This window comes from Rhinolophus hipposideros (assembly GCF_964194185.1).
Source record: "Rhinolophus hipposideros genome assembly, chromosome: 19".
In the NCBI taxonomy this organism is placed as follows: domain Eukaryota; kingdom Metazoa; phylum Chordata; class Mammalia; order Chiroptera; family Rhinolophidae; genus Rhinolophus; species Rhinolophus hipposideros.
Genome location: NC_138065.1, coordinates 20,471,770 through 20,482,520, shown reverse-complemented (window position 1 = coordinate 20,482,520; position 10,751 = coordinate 20,471,770). Strand labels below are relative to the sequence as shown.

The window sequence follows — 10,751 nt, the reverse complement described above, 5'->3', positions numbered from 1 at the left end:
AAGAGACACATTTTGGCAAAGAGGTAAAATCAGTACAAATGTACGAGTATATACACTTACTTTATACTTCATATTATAATCTTATATTATGCTATTCATTTTCCTGCTTCAATTATTCTAGCATGGACAATGGGCATTCCTTCAGTTTAACTCCTGTCCCTTTGACATGCTCCATCCTTTAATTTGTTGAGCACATCCTTACCTTTTGGTACTATAAGACATCTCAGGCTCATCTTGTTATTTCCCTGCCCAGCCCTAGAATCAGGCATTTCTCCAAGGAACCCCAGTTGCTTTTGTAGGGAAATGGGAGTGCTTGTCTCTTCTGGGATGTCTCTTCTTCTAGATACTCAGTGGATGGAGCTAGGTAATATATGTATATTAACATACTATACACACATATGTAAATTCTTTCTGTATTAATCCATCTATGCATATATTAAGCCATACATGAGTTCGTACTGATGTCTTTGACTCTAATTTAGTACCACAGGGAGATTACACTGCTTGCTTATAATCTCCCACTCCAACAGTGAAAAACATGGCAACCACCATTCACCATTCATTTACCTATGTGTTCAATCCCAGTGTAAATACAGCGCCGTTTCAGAATTTTTAACCCTCCGTGAGAAACAACTTTACCAACTAGAATACAGTGTCTATATATAGGTTTGGGGTTTTTTGTCTTGAGCCTTATAGTTTTTAGTCAAAACACGGTTTTCAACTTAGATCAATTATTTTCCCCCACATCTTTTAGCGCAGTTATGGTGTTCTTTTGTACTGGTTAGATTCATTTGCCAGAGTCCGCATTCCATCCTGGGATCGCTGATATCCTGGTTTATTTTTTCATAGTTTGCATTAAAGTTGACTATATGTGATGTATAGTTCTATAGATTTTGACAAATGTGTAGAGATATGCATTCACCACCCCAGTGCCATACAGTTCTATCACCCTGAATTTTTCCTGTCATCCCCATTTGTCGTCAACCACCACCCCCATCCACCAACCTCTGGCACCCCCAATCTGTTTTCTGCCTCTGTAGTTTTGCCTCTTCCAAAATGTCATATAAATAAAATGATACAACATGTGGCCTTTGGGATCTGGCTTCTTTCACTTAGTAAGTGCATTTAAGATTCATCATGTTGTTGTATGAATCAGTTGTTCATTCTTTTTTATTACTGAAGAGTGTACCATTGAATGAATATACCACACTTTGTTTATCCATTTTCCTGCTGAAAGATCTTGGTTGCTTCCAGTTTTTAGTAATTATGAATAAAGCTTCTATACAAAGTAGTAGTTACCCTTTTGTAAGGGAAATTTACATTTATAAAGAAAATCTCCATTTGTAAAGATGTCCTCTTATTTGTACCAAGAAGAGAAGGATGACTCTAAATCACAAAAGGATTATCAATAGAAAGACATTTAAATCTGCATAATAAATATTTAATAAACATAAATCTCTAAATGTTTACTGTACATTTCCTGGTCACTTTCCTGTAACATACCTCTCCCACACTCTTCTTCCTTTATTTTAGTTGAAGTTGATATTTAAGCCCAACTTCCAGCCACCTCTGAGTTACTCATCCCTGAATTTCTCCCATGTATATATGAGGTATACATGTACTTCTGTTAATAAACTTCTGTTTGTTTTTCTCTTGTTAATCTGTCTTTTGTTACAGGAGCCCTATAATAGACTCTAGAAGGGTAAAAGGAAAATTATTTTTCCTCCGCTACCATACCATGAGAATGCAGGGTTTTGTTTGAATGTAACTTCTAATTCACTTGAGAGATACCCAGGAGTATGATAGATAGAACACATTGTAAATCACGTTTACCTTTATCAGAAATTCCCAAACTGTCTTCTAAGGATCTTTTAAAAGGTCTTGAAAATATCACACAGATTATAATACAGACTGCATATTGAAAACCATTCTTAAACAAGTTCAACTATAAATTTAGATTGTATCTTTAATAGTTTATTATAATTTTAAAAACCAGTCTAGTTAAAAAGTCCTCTAAAAATGTCTACCACTGTTGGTGACTAGAGGACCTGGAGGCAATCATGTGCAGCTGACATCATCTGTGAATAGTGAGTGATACATTATTTACATACAAAAATTACCAGGTTAAAGCAATCTTTGTCTTGAGGATATTTGTAGTCAATATGAGCTAATTCATAAAGACACACTAATTTCAGATAAAGCAGGTGGTAAATTCTCTACAAAGCACATTGAAACTCTGCAAATATTAATGAGCAACTTGTTTGTCCTACTTTAAAGCATCATGCCTCTCAAACATAAGAGTGCTAGACTTAATTTTAAGAAAAATTAAATGATGTTTTCTCAGAATCATTACCGAAGCCCTTCTTCTATATAGCATATATCTTACATGGCAGTTTTTCCATTGGCCTCCTGATTTAGGTAAATTATTCCTAAAACATTTGAAGGTTATATCACCTTCAATCTTCTTCATTAAGTTCAACCATACACTTTCTTAAGTATTTTTCTAAATCTATTTGCTGAAGTGTAAGATAAATTGTCAGTTCTTTTTTTTTAATTTTTTTACTTTCCCCTACAGCTCCAGAAAGTCAGAAGACAATTAAGTAGGAATTTTCAAATACTCAAATGTGTAATTCATGTGCAGCCTACCTTTTATCCTCACCCTAGAAGAGAGAAGATAAAAATAGTAGATTATCTACAGAAATAAAATGTGTTTTCATGTTCCTATTACCCCCTCTGTCCATGATGTCACGAGCAGTTTCTGAACAGCTGAGCTAATTACGGACTCTAAGTCCTCTTCATATATTAAAATATATTTCTCCTCACTCCTGAATTTGCTTTCCCCAAAAAAAGTACAGAATTATAGACTTAACCATTCTACAACTTGTCTGTCCCTGTAAATATCACACAGATTAAACTTTTTAAAAATTTAACGTGAACTTTACCCTTCACTCTACAACCTTATTAATGGGGATAACCTATTAATCTTTATAGCAAGCTCTCTTTGATATAGATCAATAAAAAGAACTGGGAGAGGTGATTCCTTCTGTGAGTTCAGGACCCAGGACCAACTTCATAGGTGTGCAACCTGGGTGCAGACATGCAGGGCTCCACACTTAGCAAGACCCTGGGATGGCGAGGTGGCAGCGTAGCTCAGCGGGTGGGTTCAGGCTCCTGGGCCAGTGGCTGTCATGATCCTGCCAGTGGTAACGACCTTGTCATCCAGCAGATGCTCGTGCTCAAGTTCCAGATTGCAGCCGAGAGAAACAAACCAGAAGCAGAAGTAATGTTTGCAGATTTCCATGGGGGCCTTTATCATATCTGAAACCCTAATGGAGACAAAACAAAAGTGATGGTCAGTATTTCTTTAAAATTCTGCAAGGAACTTAAGGCAGATGGTGCTGATGACTTACTAAAGAGAGTGGATAGGAGTTTCTTGGTAAATCCAGAATCAAGATCCAATGTCTCTTTCTTTGCTATATGACCTTGAAAATCTGCCTGCATCCAAGGATTGCACTGTGCATCAGTCTGGCTTTTGTCTAGTAAAGTGGATTACATACCAATTCATTAAAAACCCCTACACAGTTGTGTTTTTTTTTTTTTTAAACTATATCTTCTTGGATTTAAAGGGTTTGAGATAGTATAAAATGAGAGGTCTTTGGATCCTTGAACCACTATGGGCAAGAAGGGGGTTGAGAAAAGCCATTCAGCTGCAAATACTGCCCATTTCTTATGAAAAAAAAAAAGAAGGAAGACTCAGAATGTAGAACCACGAAGCCCAGAGAGCAGAGCCAAGAGCCTTGCAAAATCCTCCCCAGGCAGTAGAGCACTGATGTACTAATCAAGGAACTGGCAATGTGTACCTGGCTGGATTGCAGAACTGCCATAGACCAGTGACTGCTGTGTGACTCCCATCTCCTTCCTTCTTGAAGAGTGTGGATTGCTATTATCCTTTGCCTTTCCCACAATTGTTGGGCGCTGGGTGTGTGGCGAACAGAAAACTTATCTCCTTAGTTCACCAATCTTCAGATCTAGAGAAACAATTTTCAAAGAGCTGTACCCAGTCTGATTTAGATGACCCATTTTGGACTTTGAGCTGATACTGTAATGGCATGAGATTCTGGTGCTTGTAGAAGGAGATCAGTATATTTTTTAAATGGGAGGACATGAACCATTGGGGTCCAGAAAGTGGATTATGGTAACCAGTCTCAAACACGGCCTCCAGTAATCCTCACCTCCATGTATTCAAGCCTTACAAACCGTAGTCCCCTCTCACAATGAACCAGGTCTGCCCCTATGTGACCAGTACAATATAACAGAAGTGACAGTGTGTATCTTCTAGGATAAAGTCATAAAAAGCATTTCGGGTTCTGTCTTGGTCTCTCAGTTTATTTACTCTGAGGGAAGGCAACTGTCATACTATAGGACACCAGAATACACCACCCCAAAATGTGCCTCCTTGGCATAAAGATTATTTTGAGAAACAGCATACACAAGAGAAGCTCTGAAAACAAAGTAGAAGTTACCCTTTTGTAAGGGAAATTTACATTTATAAAGAAAATCTCCATTTGTAAAGATGTCCTCTTATTTGTACCAAGAAGAGAAGGATGACTCTAAATCACAAAAGGATTACCAATAGAAAGACATTTAAATCTGCATAATAAATATTCAATAAACATAAATCTCTAAATGTTTACTGTACATTTCCTGGTCACTTTCCTGTAACATACCTCTCCCACACTCTTCCTTTATTTTAGTTGAAGTTGATATTTAAGCCCAAGTTCCAGCCACCTCTGAGTTACTCATCCCTGAATTTCTCCCATGTATATATGAGATATACATGTTAATAAATTTGTTTGTTTTTCTCTTGTTAATCTGTCTTTTGTTACAGGAGCCCTATACTAGACTCTAGAAGGGTAAAAGGAAAATTATTTTTCCTCCCCTGCCATACCATGAGCAAACTCAAGTAGCCCCATGGAGAGGCCCAGGAGGAGAGGAACTGAGGTGCCTGGCCAACAGCTATACACGTATGAGTAACCATCTTAGAAGTGGATCTTCCAGTCAGTCCCTCTTAAGCTTTCAGATGATGGCAGACCCAGCTGACACCCGACTGCAGTATCATGAGATGTTCCTGAATTTAGGATCCACAAAACAATGAGAGATAATAAATGATTATGACTATTTAAAGCCACTAAGTTTTGGAGTGATTTGTTACGCAGCAATATATAACATATATAGCAAAGTTGGAAATGTAGGAGATCAGTAGGGGAAAGGACTCTAATGTGATAGATAGCACCTCTCTGATATGACTAACAGCAGGGTCCAGACTACGTAGGAAAGCAAATGATGCTGAGAAGAAAGATAATGGTTTTGAGGTTCACAATGAAATCTAAGCATTCTGGGATATTCTGACATAAAGGTAATGAAATGGCATAAAAATATGTTTGTGGTGACAAAGTCATTCATTTGAAAAAGATTTTATGAGCAAATATTCTCACTAATTTACATATGTCTGGTGTTTGCACACTTACTTTCATGTACCTTATCATGTTGACTTTTCACAGAGCCTCTGTGAGATAGCTATCATTAATTCTATGTTACGGATGCAGAAGCTGAGACTTGAAAAAGTTGCCTAAAGTCACAATTAGAAAATGGCAGAGCCAAGATTAAAATTCACGTCTTCTGATTCAATGTACAGCTTTCCTTCTTTTGAGCAAAGTTGCACTGTGGAGGACACAAAAGAAATGGTTAAGTCCTGTAGTCCTATTCCTTCCAAATTTAAAGTTTTGTTAAGGAGAAAAGATATAAATATACAGAGTAGGTAATTAATGATAACTAGCACTTTATTCTCATGAAAACAAAGGAACAATGTAGAAAGCAAATGTAACAGCAATTTTAAGAAGATATTTGTATGAACTAAAGAAAAGCTCATGAAGGCCATGCGGATTTTAGTGAAGGAAGAGTACAATTTAGATAGTGGAAAGAGAGTAGTTATTCCTCTCAAAGGCTATATAATAAATCATGAGCAAAGCTTCAAATCAGGAAGCCCAGTATATTTAAGAAACAGAAATGAAACTACTTGGATCCAACAGAATATCCACACTGGACTCCAGAAGAACAACTAGAGGTGAGGTACATTGGAGGCTGAATGAGGAATTTGAGGTTGATAATTGATCCATGGCTAAGGTGATGCCCATACTGGACCGGATCACAGTCATGGCCACAATGCTTCTCCATACTTGTACCTCAAGCTTATTTTTCTTTAATTCTCATATGCTAGGGGATTGTCCCCAGAAAACAACCTCACGTGAGGGCAGCTGGATCCAAAAGGGCATCTAGCACATGCTGTTCAGAATGAATCTCCCCTCCTTTAACTCTTGGTCTCTGTATTGAACCCAGACCACCAGCCATCCAGTCCTTCCCTAGAGGTGATGTTCATAGGACTTACCTCACCAGTTTGTTCTGGAAATTATGTGTGTCAATATATGTAAAGAAGTTACACTACTAGATGCTTAGCGAGTTCTTACTAAATGTTATCGCTATTACTTCACATTCAAGAACACATATCAAGTGATGGAAAACTTGTCAGAGATATAAGCCTAAGCATATTATTATTTTCAAAATGATTTCTAGCTCTTAATAGTAACTTAGAACCAAAATTTGGTCACTATCCCTCTTCCAGAGCAGAACTGAGCACTGTCAAGAGGCAAATATTCATGCGAGGTAGTTATTAAAAGTGAGAATGGATGAGTCAGGATTTCCAGTCCACACTAAGCTATATGTGTTATAAATAGGCTTTTTGTAATAGAGTCAGCAAGTTAGGGCAAGGCAACTTTAGTGAAGAAGAAGAAACAAAGAAATGGTTGTTTAAAAAAATAACTCTTAATGTTGTAGAATGAGGGATACAATCACTTGAGAAAGATAAAAGACAATTAATATACTACATGTGTTTCCTGTGCTGAGAACTTGAACATACAAACATATCTCTTCCAAACTTCACTCAAACTCTGCACAGTAGTGCACACCAATGCAACTCCAAAAGAGGTTCCCACAGTAAGCCAAGAACCTCTGCCATAAAGAGCCAAGTGGTTCCCCCTCCCTGGCCACCATCGCAATTACGCTCTCCGGAGCTGCAGTCGGTGGGCTACCACCTCGAAGACCCGAGGAGCTTTAGGCCAGTGGGTGAACCAGCAATGACCTTGGGACCATTAAACTCTTGAAGCCTGTAAGAGGAAGTGAAACAGGCAAGTACCTACGAGGGAGGGAAGAAACTAGTAGACAATGTCACATGGCCTCGCTCTAGGGTCACGCGTGGCGCCGGCCCGCCTGGTAACTTACAATCACATGCATTCAGAGTCCTTCAGCCAACCTTGGAGTTGGGACCCTCCCAGTAACAGAGGGAGGGACGGCGGCAGCAGCTACTGGGTTTCAGCCTCTGCCCAGCAGCATCTCTAAGAAGCACAGTGGAACTCTACCCAACCTAGCCCAGTTACTCCATGGACAGGACCTTAGCTCCTACTTGCACCTTCCAGCCATCATGGCAACTTCATCTGAAGAAATGTTGCTGATTGTAAAGAAGGTGCCAGAAAAAGTAGAATGTAGCTCAGTCCCTCATGACAGAAAGAACTGCTTGGGCACATGGAGGAAAAGATAGATTTACAGTCAGCCATGTGCATGCAGATATTAAATGTATGTCAGCTATATTAAGGTCTGACGTATGTCATATTTCTTAGTAATTTTAGAAGATTGCTTATACAATCTCTTTATGGGTTTTTTTATAATATAAAAAAACAACCTTATAGAAATAATTACAAAGTGGGATCGCTAAACATAAAGCATCACTGCCTTTTCTACTTAATAGCAAAATATGTACAGCTTTACATATATAAATCTACCTCATGTAAACATCTCTACACATACCTTCTTTTAAGAGTTGCATAATGCCCTAGTGAAAGGATATCCAGTCATGTATTTAACCACTACTCTGTTGAAGGACATTTAGGAAGTTTCCAGAATTTTGTATAGCAAACAGTGTTGCACTATAGATCTGTGTACTAGTATCTTTACGAGGTTGTGTGTACAGTATATATCTCTGCAGTGGATTTACAGGTACAAATGATTCATGCATTTTAAATGTGTTAGATGATGCCAGATTGCCCTTTAATAAAATTGTATCATTAAAAAAAAGAGAAACACCATGCCAAGAACTAGGATGAGGCAATTTCCTCACAGAAATCTTGATGGATGAGCATTTAGGGCTACAGTGCTGAGCTGCCTTTGAAAGGAGCCTACTTTTTAAAATATGTCTATCTCATAGTAGCAGTAATGACCTCAACAAGGGGTGCTTCCCGAGGATTAACCATTCCAAGGCAGTGGGGATTTTAGGAGCTATCAGCTCATTCTCCTCCTCCTCCTCAGGAAATGCCAGGCCCTTTGACAGCTATTACTCAAGTAGATACTGTGAAAGTCATTTCATTTCTAATTAACCTCAACTCCCCACTTTTGCCATGTGCTGAAACCATAATTTAACTTAAAAATAGTATTCCATATTCTTCTCCCTCTGTCCCATAAATTTGTTGTGCATCACAAAGATAGCTGTATTTAGTGTTGAGAAGGCTTGATCTAAATCATCACTTCTCTGTTATTAAGAATTTATTTTCCTTCATTGGAGCTATTTAGTGACACATCACAACTGTTTTCTTTATACTATTTCACCGGGTTTCAGTTATAAATCTGCCTTGGTAATGAAGAAAGCAATACTATGATCAAATGTAACTGTAGATGTCTGCCAGCCATACAGTAACAAAGAAGAAAGCTCTGGAAAATTACATGAAACTTAATGAGTTCCCTCTGCAGGTAGTTTGCCTTCATTCTGCTGTGAGAACATTGTCCTGCCTGTACCCTGGGTGCCAGCACCTGTCGTTCTTCCATCCTAGCCTGTGGCTCCTCAGGTCTCACTGCAGATTCATGTATCTGACGTCATCTGACCTCCCACACTCTGCCTACAGCAACTGACCAGCTACAAAGTAGGGATGACTGGCAAAGAATGGAAGGCCCCATGTTTCAGAGGGCGTTTTAAATTCCAGGCAAATGTCTGTGAGCTGGAAAGGAAATGCTGGGGGGTCAGCCCCTGATGAGCAGCTGATCGCATTCTCAATGTCGTCATCGTGGTGTGTCATGTAAGTGACAGGATTGGAATAGCTAGACTCCCTGGAACCGGAGGTTCAGATCCAGGCAAAATTAGCTTGGCTTTTCATCAGGGTAATGACTGTAATCTTTTGCATTCCCCAAAGAGCTTTATAGTCAAGGGTCTTAGGGAGAATTTGCCAACAATTAATCTCAGCAGAGGCTTGTGCATTTTAGTGTGGACAATAACATTCATTTACTTCTTTCTAACCTATAGTACGGTCTCACGTAGAGTTGTCTACAAGGTCTATATGTATCAAACCATATGCAGTAATATTACCCTTTTTAATAAACGATCCTATTGAGGACTCAGCAGTCCATGCTGAGTCCCAAAGTGGAGAAGCACATGGCAGAGCTGGCTGTAAAGCAATCCCTTCACCAAGAGTGGGAAATGCACTGGCGTGTTGCCAACCAAACTGTCCATCTATCCCAATTAGGGACTTGAAATCAGAACACCCAGAAACTGGGCTCAAGACAGACCTGTCTTCTATGAAATATGTTATAAGCAGAATACTATTTTAGGTCCATATTATATTTCTGTGAATGTGAGAAAGAAAGGTGTGTGTTGGTCAACAAAACAAAAAGGATAATTTCATAAGCATAGTGAAAATGGCATAGTTTTCTTAGGAAAGTTTCTTAGGAAAGTTTTCTTAGGAAAGTAATTTTTATTTTGCCCAGAAAAGAGATCAAATCATAGAATCACAAAATGTTAGAGCAGGAAGGGATCTGGGATAGCAGCTGAACAAATTTCCTTATTTTACAAGAAAACAAAATGTAGACTAAGTTTTCTCCCTCCAGCAATCAGCCAGTTAAAAACAGGTTTCCATTGAAAGGGAAGAAGCTGGGTAAAGCCAGGGCATAAGGCCCTTCCTGAGGAGGGCAGAGCTCTGCAGAATTTCCCATGGCCCAACTGGACCCAAGGATCAAGATACTGAAAGGGGAAATAAGAATGCTGGTGAGGCAAATAGAAGGAAACTAAACCCAGCATCACTTCACCCATATCCCACTAGACTTTACTTGAACTTACCCTGGAAGCTTGCAAACAAAAATGAGTATCCTGGGTCTGAAATGAATTCAACAAATTATAATCTGATGCCAAATAAATTGCCACATGCATTTCTGGGGAGCCTCAAAGGTACTTCTATAAAATGTGGCAATAAGTACAGGTCTTTTGCCAAACACAGAACTTTGCCATATTTTCTCTCATAATAATGTTATGAGAGAAAATAATAATAAATAAATAATAAATAAATAATAAATAAATAAATAAAACATAATAAATAAAAACAAATAAAACGAATGAAACTAGGAGGCAGGGTCTTATAAGCTTTTCCATTTTAATTTAGAACAGTAAAATATATCATTGAAAACATGTACTACTTGACAATTAAAAAGTGCTACTTCCCAAACTCTCTGACAATGCTATACTCTCACACTGCTTCTAAAAATTCCTTTCACAGTTGCCTCTGTAGAAGTTTACATTCTGCACTATTCTTAGCTCTCGACAAGGTTTCCAGTAGTTGGAGAATTCCAGGGCATCCTCAACGCCAAATTCCAGGACATGAAGC

At 38.4% G+C, this 10,751-nt stretch overlaps 1 long non-coding RNA gene across 1 annotated transcript in view; it reads right to left on the bottom strand.

Annotated features, from left to right (window-relative positions):
* Window positions 1-1,406: 1,406 nt before the first annotated feature.
* Window positions 1,407-10,751, bottom strand: part of LOC308487719 — a 32,226-nt gene continuing 22,881 nt past the window's right edge. The window contains exon 3 of the long non-coding RNA XR_013991742.1: window positions 1,407-3,326. This is a non-coding gene — a long non-coding RNA (uncharacterized lncRNA). The remainder of the gene's footprint in view (window positions 3,327-10,751) is intronic.